Genomic DNA, 14810 nt, shown 5'->3' on the forward strand with positions numbered 1-14810 from the left:
TGGCTCGCGCGTCACTTTGCCCGTGGGGCGGTTGGACTGGGGGCAGGATTGGCGCGCGCGCCCCCTTGCCCGTGGGGCGGTTGCCGGTGTGTGTGTGTGGAGGCGCGCGCCTCCCGCGCAGGGTGGGGCTGTTGGCGGGGGCGCGGGACGCGGTTGGATGGGGTGGTGGTGTATGTTGGAAGGCGCGCGCGCCCGTCTGTGCGGAGGGCGGTTGGCTGGTGGGGTAGAGGGTGGTGTGGCTCGCGCCCCCTCTTGCGCGCGAGGCTGTTGCCGGTGTGTGTCTGTATGTGCGTGAGAGATTGGAGGCGCGCGCGCGCCTCTCCGCGCGTGGGGCGGTTGGATGGGCGGGGGGGTGGGGTGGATGGGTTGGCTCGGCTCGCGCGCCCCCTCGCGCGCGGGGCTGTTGGGGCGCGCGCGCCCCTCTGCGGTTGGGTGGGGGTTCGCGCGCGCGGCTGAGGCGCCCCGGGACCCGGCGGGTTCGTATCTCCCCTGCTGCGGAGCCTCAGAGAAAACCCTTCCCAGCCGCTTCTTCGCCTCGCGAATCGAGCCCCACCTGGTTTGTATTCCATTCCTTCTTCCTTACCCTCCCCGGAGCGCTGGGTGATTTAATTCCCGTCTGGGCCGCGGGAGTGTTGCGTGAATTCACCGGCCCGGCTGCCCCCCTCCTGGCGTGCAAGGGCGGAGAAGCCTGTGGAGTGAGTCATGGGCTGGAGAGGCCCTCTGGTTGTTTATGGCAAACCCGTGGGGTGGCTCGTTCAACGTGTGGGGAAAAAAGTGGGGTAAAAGTCGCTTAAATTCATAATCAGGGAATGGTTTGGGTTAGAAAGGACCTTAAAGATGATCCAGTTGCAACCCCCTCTAGACACCTACGCAATTCCAACAGCTCCCACCAGACCAGGCTGCTTAGAGCCCCATCCAACCTGACCTTGAACGCTTCCAGGCATGGGGCATCCACAGCTTCCCTGGGCAACCTGTGCCAGTGCCTCACCACCCTCATCATGGAGAATTTCTTCCTAATGTCTGATCTAAATCTTCCCCCTTTCAATGTAAAGCCATTCTGCTTCATCTTGCCACTACATGCCCTTGTAAAAAGTCCCTCCCCAGCTTTCATAAGGCAGAGGCACTGGTGTGGATTACCCACCCCCCTCACCCCCTGCCCTAGCTTGCTACGGAGCAGCCTTAAAAAAGGAGAGGGGAGGTAAATGTTGTATTTTCCTGAAGGAGGACTTGTGGTCAGACTGTCATAGCGAACTGTGGTAGTTATGCGTTTGTCAGCATTTCCATTATAAGTGTAGTTTTTATGTAGTTTACAACTTGATTATAAAACTATGCACTGGGTTGAAATTTGGTCCACAGCCTCTTCTCCAGAGACGTCTTTTAAGCGAATTTTGAAATGGTTCTACTTAGATGTGAAGTGGGGATCCATGGAAAATACTGTTTTTTTTAAATGTTTCTCTGAACTTGAAAACTTAGCTGCTTATGCACATGGACACATTTACAGCTGTTAGTCCAAAAAAATTTTCCCCCCACTAAGTTTGCTAAGTTGGGAAATACTTTTTAAAGTCTTGGCCTCTGGAGGCGTTGCTCTGCTCCTTACACAGTGATTAGTGCAGGAGAAGCTTTCTGAAGACTTTTCCAAGGTTCCTGCTGCCTTGCTTTAGGACGCCCACCTACAGAAGTGACGCGGGGCACTGCGCGTCCATACAGCTCAGACCATCAAGTGCCAGGACAGTTTGAAGGGCTCAGCACTGCAGAGAAGAAGCTGGTGTTAAAATGAAGGTGGAATATGTTAACTGTGCTCTGTGGGATTTTTATGGGTTTTTTTTTTTTTCAGTCTGCATCTGTTCAATTGCTGCTTCTGAGATGAGGAAGAAGCACGGTATTTAGTTTTTGTACCTCTGTCTAGATACATATCTGGATCCCGTGAAACACGCCTGCCACCCAGTGGATATAGCTGATCTCTAGGTACTCTATCTTCTTTACATTTACTACCTCTCTGCCCTGCCGAGCCCTACCCTGTTGATAAGTTTGCAAAGCAAAGTGCTCATTTGGCTCATTTGTGTGCAATAAAGGTGTCTGTTGTGACACAGTCTGCCAGTGTCCTTCCAGACCAGCTTTGGTGATGAACCAAAGGTGCATCCACCAAGGTGTAACAGCTCCCCGGGCTGGGCAGCACCGAGGAGAGGTGGCATGGGTGAGGCAGAGGGAAAGGCAGTTCCATGCCTGAGATGGCTGGAGACTTAGATTTTGCAACCCCTGCCTTTCCTGTAGGATTTCCACGTAAAGGTCTTCACACGTGGGCTGTTGCTTTTTCTGGGTGCCTGGCCTGAGTCCCTGGGAACTGGCTTTCAGTTATGCTGAACTCGTTCACCTGGAACAAAAGTCAATGGCTGGTGGCTCTTGAGGTACAGAGCAAGTTTTGTAGGTCTAAGCATGTTAGAAATACAAATCTCGGATGTTGGAATTACTCACTCTGTGTCTGTAGCTTTTTGTGTTAATCTTCTCATATTTATTTCCCATCTTTAAAATAACCTGGATAACAATATCCTTTATCTTACAGATTACTATAGTGGTGAGAACCATAAAAGAACCTGAGAAATAAGAAATTATTCCCTTTGTGGTGTGAAAGTGTGTAGCGATACTCTAGAGAACAAGGGCAAAAAGAGGAATTTGTGTGTTAATTATAGCAAAGCTTCTATGGGGAAAGATATGTGACCAGGTCAGTGGCAATTAGAGACTGCACTCCATGCGTGTAAGCACTAGAAGATTGTTTTAATTATTGTAGGCCACTTAATTCTAATAAATCTTAAATTCTGCAGCATTAATCATGTTTTTAATACTGCTTTTTGTGTGTAATTTCCTAGGTTTTCTTTCCCTTAAGAGCTGTAAAGCAGATAAGCAGCCTAGGGTAGTGTAATCATGTTGGCATCCTACATGAAGTGGATTCCCAATGTAACGCCTGGGACTCTGCTGTTGGAGCTCTCTGAGGATAACCAGTGGTGGCAGGTCATGGCTGTGGTCTGTGTTGCTGCAAAGACCTGTAGAACAGGGAAAAGATAAGCAGGACTCCTGCTCATATCCCAAACGCCTGGAGGCCTGCACCAGCACCTTGGTGGAAAGCCTGGAGGCTGTCACTGCTCTCTGGGTTGGAACACTGTTATTTGACTTGCAGCCCAGTCCTGCGTGGATACTGGGGGATAAGTTGCTTATTGCTGTGAGGATGGCCTATGTCATCTGATCAGCATGAGAAACTGAGAATAATGTGAATGTGGCCCAGTGAATACCTACTGAAAATACACAAAATGTAATTTGTCTTTAAATATTTGACCAAATGTAAGTGGATTTTTCGTGAGGGCGGCAAAAGGAGTAGCTCCAATACAGTGGCTCCAGCCCTCATGTCAGATTTCGAATCTGTCACTCAGAACTGGAAGCACTATTAACCTTCCATTAATCCATTATTCTTCCAGGTTTACCAAAGATTTCTATTAATATTGAAAGACGGCATTTTCCTTGGTCTTGTTCTGGAACAGCTGAAGTATTTTGGCTGAGTTCTTTGAATTGCCATCTGCCTCTTCCTGCACCCCTCTCTCAGAGGCAACCTCTACAACACATGGAACAAAATCTAGCCTGCGGCAGACATTCAACTTGGAAAATTTCAACCCAGTCAAAGTCTGGCCAAGTTACAAGCAGCTGGAAGCAGCATCTTGCACTGTGTTCAGCAGCTGCTTAATAGGTGGTGCTACAGGCTTCATCAATACTGATTTTTTTCAATAGAGAATCAAACCTAAAACTCTTTGGCTAATCGTATGAATGCCTTTCCTTACTCACATTATTCATTGTTGTTTTCCTGGCTGAAAAATTGAAAACTTTAAAATGAAGCCTCTGATATAAATGTCAAGCCAGAGCTTACTCACTCTGAATCTTTCAGAATGACTTAACAATTGTTAAAGACCAATTTACAGTAGAGCTAGAGCAGATTGCTTCCTAGCGTTTTGAATTGTAAAAAACCACATCTCCCAAATTCCTAAGCTATTCATCAACTGTTCTATTGTGAAAGACTCACCCTATATTGTGTCTGTAATAATCTATTAACTCTGCAGCGAAGTGTGAGTTTAAAACAATTGTGCCACAGAGTCACTGTGGAATAAATACCACAAACATTGGCAAAGTTGCTTCATAAATCTTTCTTAGTTTAGACAGGAATTAGGCGTGCCTTTTGTCTATGAGAGTGCAGCTGTTTCTTGTGGGGTCCCTTGGGGGCTGGATCCTGATGTAAGGCTGTTTTAGTATCGTTATATTCACGGTTTTTGTGAAGATACCTCATCATTATCAGCAGATGATGTGCAGTTTTGTGTGTGTGGAATGAGTTACTAGTACGACGTATTCCAAATCGCTTTTTTAAATGGTTAGCATCCAGCAAAAGGCATTTTTCATGCAGCCAGGTACAAAGGAACCAGAAATGCAGTTACACCACCGGGATAGGATACTGTCTTAAAACTGGTAATGTGAAAGAAGGCTTAAGAATTTGTGCAGAGAATCATCTCAACAGGAGTTTTCATTGTAATGCTGTGACTGAAGTGTGGTCTTTGGCTGTATAACAATATAAATAGTGCACAGAAATAGGAAACTGTGGCATTATGGGAATTCTGTGTCTGGTTTTGCTGCTCACATGTGAGGAAGGATGTGAAATATTAGTAAAAGCACAGTGACTAAAGAGATCCAGGGTTTGGAAACCAAGCTTCACAGTGAAGAGTGTATAGTTTATTCAGCTCAGAAGAGACAGAGAGGGGAAATGATGCCTGTATATATTGTTTGTACATGTAAGGAAAATACTTGATCTTACTGAGGCATCCAGTGTTCAGGAGCTGCAGTTGGATATGTTGTACCTTGAAATAATAAGTAGCAACTCATGGCAATAATACACTGTAATGGATTTGCTGTTCTTGGGAGTATTTAGAGTGAGATGAGGTTTCCTTCTTAAAGGTGTGCTTTGGGAGAGGACATTTCCAGTGTGTAGAAGGGGGAAGGACTGTGCTCTGTTAGCCTACGTTCTTCTCTGGATTGGGAAAACAGGATTATTTGTAGTGCTTTCTGAGTATTGTAGCACAAGTTGCTACCTTGGACAAGATCATAATAAAATGTGCTTCAGAACGTGGCTGGTTTTCGCTTGAGTCAGGAAGACCATTTTTTCTTGGTGCCTAATTTGACTTCAGGGGTAATGATTAATTACCGTATGCTATTCACTTTCCTCCAGAGCATCAACATCTGGTGGCAGTTGGAGACAAGATATCGCATACTCCCCTTCCTCACTTACTTATTTCTGTCAGTACCAACTCCCCTCATGCTCGCACATTGGTGTGCTGATTTTCTTTGCTCGGGATACTGATAGCTGTATTCAGAGTTGATGAAACTTCCCCTGCTATTAGAAAGGCAAGGATGGTGCTCACTATTGAGGAGTCAGCTGCTGAGGACTCATGGTACCTCCAAGCACTCTCTTCCCTTCACCACTTTGCTGTCTTTTGGGCATGCCTCTCCTTCCATAGATCTCCTGCTGCAGGCAGGCCCTAGAGGCGTGTGGCTGACTGCTCAAGTCAAGTTGAAGCACTGCCTGCAGTGTTCCTTCTCAGGCAGCTTCACAGTAAAGCTGAAGGTTTAATTTGGCGTGGGAATTGCACTTGAGCCTAGATAGTTATGAGATGATGTTTTATAATTCCATAGTTCATTCTTTTTAGTATAACAAACAGATGGATTTTTTTCTCTGGCGTGTGAACTAGAATATGTATACTTCAAGTCTTAAACTATTTCTTTCTGTAGAAAATGTATTTTATTGCACCTGTTCTAGGGCACATGGTACTCAAAAGAATGCCAAGGTCTGATGTTCAACATTTCACATGGTGGTTTTGATTTGGGCATTTTTATATCCTATCAATGTTTTAAGATAACAAACTGCATTTTCTATACAGCATGACATTACTGGAAGTTTTCCTGTTGAGAAGAACTGAAACTTGAGGAGTCTAAGTTCTCATAAATCAGTATCTCTAGACTTCTTAAAAACATGCATACAAGTATTTCCAGTTACTTGGAAATGCATAAGTACTAAAGTACTCCTCTCAAAGATGATTTCTAAGAACACTTTCCTCGGCTGCCTTATTGAGGCCTATGTGTTTAAGAAAAGAAATGAGCGTACAGCCTTCTACAGTTTGGCCCATGTGCTCATCACTATGTTCATTGGAATTAATGATAATGCGCTATTGATTTCTAGGAGATACAGGATCCAACTTGATAATGAAGGACAAATTAGATTGGATGTTTTCAGTTTTTAGGAGCTCCAGCTGGGTTGTTTAATAAATGCCTTCTCAGAAAATGGCAAAATTAGAGTCAACAGTAAATTTGAAGCCCATTTTAATGTTCCAGTAGTTGGATAAAACTTGGGTTGATATCATGATAATAATGAGTATCACTACATAATGTCTGTTTTGGAAGTGCAGTCGTGGGTTATAGTTTGCCGCCTCTTCACACCTTGCTGTGTTCATAGTGTTTAGAGTTATTCCCTTGCTGGCTCTGAAGTGAAAAAGTGTTTTAGACTGAGATTAAAATTTACAGAATTGTGTCCATCTCAGGGGCATATCAGATTTGAACATAATACTGTTAACAACTGAGCTATGTAATTGACTGTTGGTATGGCTAACAGCACAAACTGTGTGTGTGTAGGATATTTATGCATCCAGACAACCAAATTAACAAAGGCTAGAAACAGTAGGAGGGCTGTGTTCTCTGCCAGGTTTGTTTGTTTTTCCCCTTCATCAGTGCCAAATGTAATCAGGATACTCTAATCAGGATAGTCAAGAGTTAGACGTTTTTCTTAAATGTACTGTTCTGTACCGCCAGTGTGTGTGCAAACTTCCCATGTAGTCCCTAATCCAGCACATCTGGATTTGCCTGCTCCCTGGAATTAGTTTGATTTCTTTCTTTTATTTATGTGTTTATACATAAATATATTTTTACCTGTTAAAATCTGCTATTGCAGATTCACGCGTGTACTCTAGGCAGTGTGATATTTTGGTCTTCTTTTCCTCCGTTAATACAACAGTGACATTAAGCAGTTACAGAGTCTGAAGTACCTGGTCATACAGGCATCAATGAAATTTAGTGAGGTGTTTTAGCTTGCTTGACTCTTGTTCTGTGATTCGTTTATGTATCATATTTTTGGGTAGGAAACCAAGTATGCTTCAAGTCCTGACAGAAGGCTGCTGACATGGTATCTGCTGCTGCAGCCTCTGTTTCAACATCTGCTGCTGCTTGGAGAGATGCTGTGTTGTTTCTGGCAGCTCGCACTTTAAGTGTGTATTGGACACTTTTATGGTGTGCTTGAGGTCTTCGTGAGGGGATGTGAGCTGGTCACTGAGAAGTGGAACTGCTGGTGCGAAAGTTCAAGGATTCTGCAACTTGCTGCAGACCTTCAGAGACATTGTTTGGGCAGGGGAGATTGAACCAGGTCCTGACATCTGTTCTCTGCTCTTTAATTTTGTTGAGGGGAAGGAGTTCAATGAAACTGCATGGTCTCTTCTTGTTGGTCCAGTGAATGAAAGCAGATAGTTTGGTTTTGAGGGAAAGTAAAAGAGGCATACTTTGTCACCAGTTTAATCAACTGAAGAGGTGAGGAGGCTATGCTACTCTGTGGCATAGGGTTGCTTCTTTTTTAGGATAATTGACAGGGGAAGTAGTATTGTGGGTAAAAGTACAGCAAGACTAGTCAGAAAACAGATGATAACAGTATGTAATGTTCTTATATAGCTGTACAAACACTGACTGATCCAACACGTCATGATAATGTCTTACCTAAGGAGTGATAAATTTCTAGGAAAAGACTATGGTCCAATACAGTTTCAGAAACTTCAGTATTTTGGAGGAGATAACTAATTTGAATATCAAAAGTTTGCAGCTGAGTAACTAAGCACGGATGACTGAATTAATTCATGCATCAGAATACATTTCCCCTTGAGCCTAAGGAAAACCGTTCCTTGTCTTCACGCAGACGGTTGTACTGGGTGAAATGACAGTGGGAGACAGAGAGGTCCAACACCACCTCAGTCTGGACCCTGAGCCTCCTCCCTCCTATTCTGCATCATGGGGTGCAGATAAATGCAACAGAAATGAAGCCGCTACCAAGCTCCAGAAGAAAGTCCAGTGCTTAAATATTTCTAGCAGTAGTTTATCCAAATAGATACGCTGCCTCAGAAAAATAACTTCAGTGCAAGGTTGACTTTCAGGCAGCTCTTGCACAGTACTTTTCCTTGTTCTCCCTGCATGTCTGCTCTTGCACGTGCACAGAAGAGGAATACCTAAGAGCCAGATGGCACCATCTCCTGAAGTGGCTGACCTGGCTGCAGTCACCTTCTAAGTCAAATGCTGGGCCTGAAGGACAGCTGTGCAGGCGAAGGTGCTGGCTTTCTCACTCTCACTGGAAGTGGTGGTTTGCACGGGCATCCTAAGGATGAACAGGTCTGTGGCGTGTGTAAGAAGTACAAGGTGCACTGGGTCTCCATGGCTGTGGTGGCTGTCACTCTTCTCAACTGCTCACCCCTCAGCAGCTTGTCACTTATCTTCTGCTGGCATTTACTGCCACACCCCAATCTGCCAGCTGAACGTGGGAACCCTTCTGTTTCTGCCAAAATGATTTTTTTCTTAACTTAGTGGGTTTAAACAGTAGATTTATTTCAGTCAAAATGACTGGGGAGCTTGGGTGGCAAAACTGAGGCAGGTTCTCTACTGAGAGGGTAGGTTGAGGAAGTTCTGGTGTGTTTGTGGAGATAGTGAAAATGGGACGTGTTCACAGCCTGTTGAACTGTAAATCTCCAGCCTTATGCCGGCAGACTTGTGCCAGCATTTTTCACTTATGTTTCCTTCTGGGAGCGCATGTAATTGTAAATCATACCCACGTGTAATTGTGTGTAGAGACCAGGTCTGCCAGCACCTGCCTGCCTCCTCTGAAGTAGTGCTGAGCTTTTTTCTTATGTCTTTTGGATATCTGTCTGCTCTGTGCAGCTGTCTTTCACTGCATGCCTTTTCAAGTGAAACCTTCATCTTGAGCGATTCAAAAGAAACTGCTAGGTTTTTTTTAGGTTTTCCTAGTTGAACTAATTTTATGGGTTATTAGATTTAGAGTTTGTAAAAAAATTTATTATGATTTTTTTCAAATTCAGTTTTAAGATGTTTATGTTACAGCACAGTAATACTTTTCAACCATTACAGGTGTAATATTTTAATGAATGAATGATTGGCTTCTGACCATAAAAATGTTGCAGCCAAGATGGTGAGAGCCAGAAATATACTTTCATGTTCTTGGCAAGTGACTATTTGTGAAAATTTTCCAGGACACATCTATTATTGTGAAATATTTTTCAGCGCCTTGCGATCAAATTTACTGGTATACTTTTACCATTTTTGTACTCTTTCAGGCATTGAGGGGTTGACTGCATTGTTATGTACTTCAGTCACTGTGAATTATTGTAAATATATTACCTGAAGTCTGATCTAGCTACTTGCTTTGCCTCTGGAAGTAGTTTCTCGGGCAGACTGAAGCAGAGGTCAGACAGCTGAATGGTCACAGCATGGTTTCAGGATGCTGTTTTTTTAAGAGGTCTCCGTATTTGTTCTGTGAGAAAACCAATACGTTAACTTTTGTAGCTATTGTGGTTTGTCCCTCTGAAATAAAAACTGCATCAGAAATCGGGGTTCGTAGTCTCTGTTTTATGATTATTGTGTGAGGAGCAGCTGGAAGGTCAAGTCATACAAAAGGCTGTTACTGTACAAGTCTCCCTCGTTGTCTTCACTAGTTAGGTGTGGGTTTGTTTGGTTTTTTTTCCCCTAAATCTGCACACGTTTGTGAAAGAAAATGGCCTGTTTCATGCTTTCCTGAAGAAAACGGGTAGTTATGCAGGGAATTGCCTTTATTATGGAGAATTGGTGATAAATACCGTGTACTTCTTCACATATTTTAAGACTCGGGCTGTGTTCTCGGTCTTATATTTTTGTCTCAATGCCTGTCAAGAATATTGCTTACTTTTCTGAATTTGCTAGTACTCTCTTTTCTTCTTTCAGATTGATTTCAAGGCATATAGTGACATTAAATATAGTTAGAGACTGCATAGTTCATTGGAGCTTTTAATTTAAGAAGTAGTGGACAACCATGCAAAAAAAAAAAATCTGGTTTTTTTTTTTTTTAGATGGAATAGGATCAGTTATGTACATGTTCAGATTTAAGTTTCCATTCCCTATATATTGTTATCAGACTGAGCAGTAGTCTTATTATAGATGTTTCAGTAGGTACAAGTTGGTGTGCAAGGATGGTTTAAAGGAGAAAATATGTTCTGGTACTTTTGCATAGCACTGCACTCAGTGTTTGCAGAATGACTGCATTTTAGCAGAGGAAGCCATTCTAAATGGGAAGTATTAGGGAAACCACTGAGTATGGGTACTGTGTTAAAGAAATTGGAGGAGTGATGTGGGAAGGTGGCTTTATGAACACTGCCGCTGATACTGGCGCTTTTTTGTGTGTATGCTCCCTTTTTCTTATCCAGTCAGGTTTCTAAATCATGTTCTTCAGTTTGTTAGTAAACTGAAGACAGAAAGAAATAAAAATCCTGAAGTTTGTTTTCTTCAGCATTCTGCAGAAAATCCTTTCTTGGAATACGTATTCTGGTTTATCTGCCAAAAAAATAAACTACTTAGCAGTTCCAGGTAAGCAGAGAAAGAGATGACAGCTGTCAATGTGGATTCGGTCTGGAACATGGTCACAACTTGAGTGGCTTAAAACCAGATGAATCTATGCTTTTGCCACCCCAAACCAAATTCTTCCTTCTCTTTCATTCTAAAACATAATCTTGAATGTTCTTTCATATGCCTGAGGAATAGGGAAGAAAGCTGAGAATTAAAGAGAGTTAGGTAAAGCAAAATGGAAGGAAATGGAAAAAAAAATACATCCCAAGAATTTTACGCCTTCTAACTGTCAGGATATGAACCAGGAAAAAGAGATGCAAAAGAAACTCTGAATACTCCTGCTGATACAATCGATGTAATTTAAAGTACTATAGAGTAACTGGGAGTTAGATCAGTGCATACAGAAGAACGTTGAGTTGAATTCATTATCCATAGTGAGAAATTTAAATTCCTTTCACCCAAATCAGTGTGTGGACAGTTGTTTACTGACAGATCTTTTTGCATCCTTTTTAAGAAAAATATGTTAGCTTTTACTGAACACGAGGAAAATGCGCTCTATCTGGTGTGGATGAATGAGTGTTCAAAATCAGGTTGGATGGGCCTTGAGCAAAATGATCTAGTGCAAAATGTCCCTGCCCATGGCAAGGGGTTGGACTGGATGATCTCTTGAAGGCCCCTGCCAACCCAGACCGACCCTTCTGTGATTCTGTGATGTTGAGTGGTGTCTCAAAGAAGAGCTTCATAAGAAAACTGAACGTGAGTGTGCTGAAATGTGTAGGAAGTGGAATACAGAAGTGAAAATGTCCAGCCAAGCTGTTTCATGTTAACTGAGAGTTGTCAGTCGCATCACCTCATAATTCCTTTGGAATGTTTTTCTGAATATGGTTTCACGGCATTCCAGAAGCTGGGTAATATATGTATAGCCATATACTACACTGTATACACCACCATGCAGTGGGTGTATATATACACCATACGTATATGAATACTCTCTATGACTTTGGGAAAAGTCTCGATACTTGGGAGTCAAAATGTTAACCAATTTTTAATGGTTTATTTGTACCTACCATGATTATGTTTTGTTTATTTCTGTTTGCTTTGCAGTAGCATATTTAAATTATCTGGAGGGTATTATATGTCAATTGTGGTCTTGTTTTTGCTTTACCCTTTCAAGAGTAGCTTGGACTGACATTTGACAATATTTGCATAAAATTGAAGCTTTATGGGTCCAAACATGGTCAGCTTTATGGGTCCAAATCGGGAAGGATTTCATTGTGTATTTTGTCCTATCCCATAAAATGTATAGGAGTTTAGCAACTTGACTTTGGGGACGTTTTGAATACAACATCAAATGAAGTAATGAGTGGGACCATCCTATCTTCTTCACTCCCATTCATGGAATAAGCCCCACCTAACACAAGTCATCTCTTCCAGAAATGCTGGCAGTCAAATCTCATTTGGAGAACTGCTTGTGCAGCATTTTTTGATCATTTTGGATAGAAAGGCAAGAGGAATGACCTTGTGTTCGTAAATGTCATTACCTTTTTTTAAGACTTAAGTGGTTACGCCGGTAATGATGTTCTATAAGGTGGAAGACTGATGGGCATAGAGGTAAGAGCCTGGTTATGATTTTCTTTGGTTAAGTAAAACTAGAAAGGAGAAAGCCATCTATTTATACCATATATTACACCACCCCCTATTTTGAGAAATACAGAAGCGTGGAAGAAAACAATCTTTGAGCCAACACAACTGCTTAATGATACTGTGTTGTTTTCCACATTCTTTTGTTTTGTTTTGTCTATTTGGAGTAAAAGGTCTTTGCTGTATTAACTTCAGCCTGCACATCTTCAGCCTGCTCTTTTCGGCCTATAAATATGAATTGCTGCTGGGCATTATAAGTAAAGAGCTGGGTTTTGTGTGTACTTGTATCCAAAGCTTGTGATGCTCCCTCCTTCCTGTTTCCCTCCCTGCGTGGTATCCAGCTGCTATTTCACCTCAAAAATGCAAAAGTTGCATTTCCTAATGATGCAGCTGGTATCTTTTCTCTTTGCTATCTGGTGTTGCTAGTTGGCATTTGGTGAGTTTCCCAACGTGCTGTACAACTTTGTTGCATAATTCCTGCACCTTCACAACTGACTTCTGCTGGAATGGTGCACAACTGATATGCCTGTGTAGCTTTGATAACACTCACTGGATAATGTAATTTTCTTGAGTAGTATGAAGGGAAATCAGTGTATTTTTAGAAAGTAAGTAGAAATATTAGAATCACCTGGAACCACAGCCTTTGCGTAAGTTATTTGGGATCTAGGGAAGCAGCAGCCTGATGCATGCAATTAAGGATTAGTGACAGAGGATTTAAAGGACGTTTGTTAAGGGTAGGGCACTTAGTTTTTCCCATAGAACAGAGAGAAAGCTGCTCCTAGATCATGCAAAGCAGCAGGGTCTTATATCTTTAAACCAACAGGCCTGAGGATGGGAGCAACTGATGAAACAATAAAAGTCCTTTTTTTACTCTTTTTCCTTTCTGGAGGAGAAAATTGAAAAGTTACTTTAATTATTCTTACCCTGCATATTAAAATTAGAGTAGCCTGATATAACTCTTCAGCGGTGCCTAAAATACTGTAAGATTTCTGTGACTGGAGTCACAAGTAGTATATTTTTCGCTGATATGCAAAGCTGGAATACATTTCCAAGGTGCCCTGCTAAAGAGGGGGGGCATTGAAAATGAGAGTTCAAGAAATAAAACTGATCACAGAGAAGAAGTAGATGCAACTTTCAGAATTTAGGGTACTGTCATAGGATGTGAGCACTCTGCCCTCAAATTGAGGTCTCATCTGTCTCTTGATGGTAGATGGAGTTGAAATCATTCCTCTCTGGCTAGTGGGATGCTTTCCAGAGCACAGATGTCTATGAAGTCGATGGGGCCCTCAGTAAATGCAGGACAAATGGGCTCTCAGGTGAAACATCTATACAAAAATGCTAAATTTACAATATTAGATAATAATAATAAACATAAGTTTATAAATATATTAAACATAAATGTATAAATAGTACTTTGGGTGGAGCTCTTAGAGTACTGTTTATAACTGGTTACTCAAGGAGAATATTTAGCTCCCTCCACTAAATGGATGACCTCTGTTAGTGGAAAGTGGGGGAAAAAAACATCTGGGAAACCATGCCTGCCATAATGTCCTCTCATTCTCTTAGCCTCAGGTTCCTGATTTTGTTTTCAGTGCTCCCTAAACCACAGAGTCAAGAAAGATGATTCCTGGGAGGTTTTTGGAAAACACGTCATAGTAGCAGCAATTCTCTCTGGAACTGAGCCTTTCTGCGTGTGTGCCATGGTATTTTCTAGGCTACGTCTGCTCACCGTGCCTTGTTTTTATGGGCAAGTGGCAATAGAAGAGGTGATGGTTTGGTTTCTTGGAGCGATCCACAGGATTGTAATCTTACAGGATTTGCTGGTAGGACTGCTTACCTGGCCGAAGCTCAGTGTAGAGATGGAAGGCTGCTGTTTGTGCAACTTGAAGTGTCTCGAAGAGATGAAAATGTTGGCTTTCCAGCAGTCAGTTCACCTTCCCTGCAGCTTCGTGCTCCCTGACTTCCCTCCTTTTTGTGTCCTGCAGTCTTTATTTCTCCTCTTCTCCGAAAGTTGTGTATTCACTTGTTTAATGTAGCATGTATTTGGATAGGTAAGCCTACTACTAAAAGTATTGATCGCTTCCTGAACAAGCAAGTAATCCAGTCGTGTTTCTAGCTAACTGTTTTTTAATAGCCAGTTCTCTATCTGAATGAGTTGTGATGGAAAATGGATTCACTTGCATGAGCTTACTTGTTTGCACAACTTACTTTTTTTCTTCCGCTTCTACAAGTTAGCACTTTTATCTTTTTCCATTAATTAGAGCAGCTGTAAGAGCAGTAATAAACACACTTTCCTTTCCTTTGTGTTCACATCCTGAACAGTGCAGAAATACCCTGTTGCATTCTCATAAGCATCTAAAATATTTGTGGAACTCTAGCTCAACATTTTTCTAAAAATGATGTTTATCTGGATTTCCTTTAATTCCATAAATTTGGCCTGCATCCATACA

The 14810-nt window shown here is 42.3% G+C and overlaps 1 protein-coding gene across 3 annotated transcripts in view; it reads left to right on the plus strand.

The window, feature by feature from the left end:
• ELF1 (E74 like ETS transcription factor 1) overlaps positions 1-14810 on the plus strand; it is a 93632-nt gene that overhangs the window by 619 nt on the left and 78203 nt on the right. Inside the window, exon 1 of one of the 3 annotated variants that reach the window (XM_054062655.1) lies at positions 1845-1965. The exons of the other annotated variants lie outside the window; for them this stretch is intronic. The gene's annotated coding sequence lies outside the window, so the exon portion shown is untranslated. Of the gene's footprint in view, positions 1-1844; positions 1966-14810 lie in introns of those variants that run through there. 3 annotated transcript variants of the gene reach the window in all.

The sequence above is a fragment of the Cuculus canorus genome, chromosome 1 (genome assembly GCF_017976375.1).
Source record: "Cuculus canorus isolate bCucCan1 chromosome 1, bCucCan1.pri, whole genome shotgun sequence".
In the NCBI taxonomy this organism is placed as follows: domain Eukaryota; kingdom Metazoa; phylum Chordata; class Aves; order Cuculiformes; family Cuculidae; genus Cuculus; species Cuculus canorus.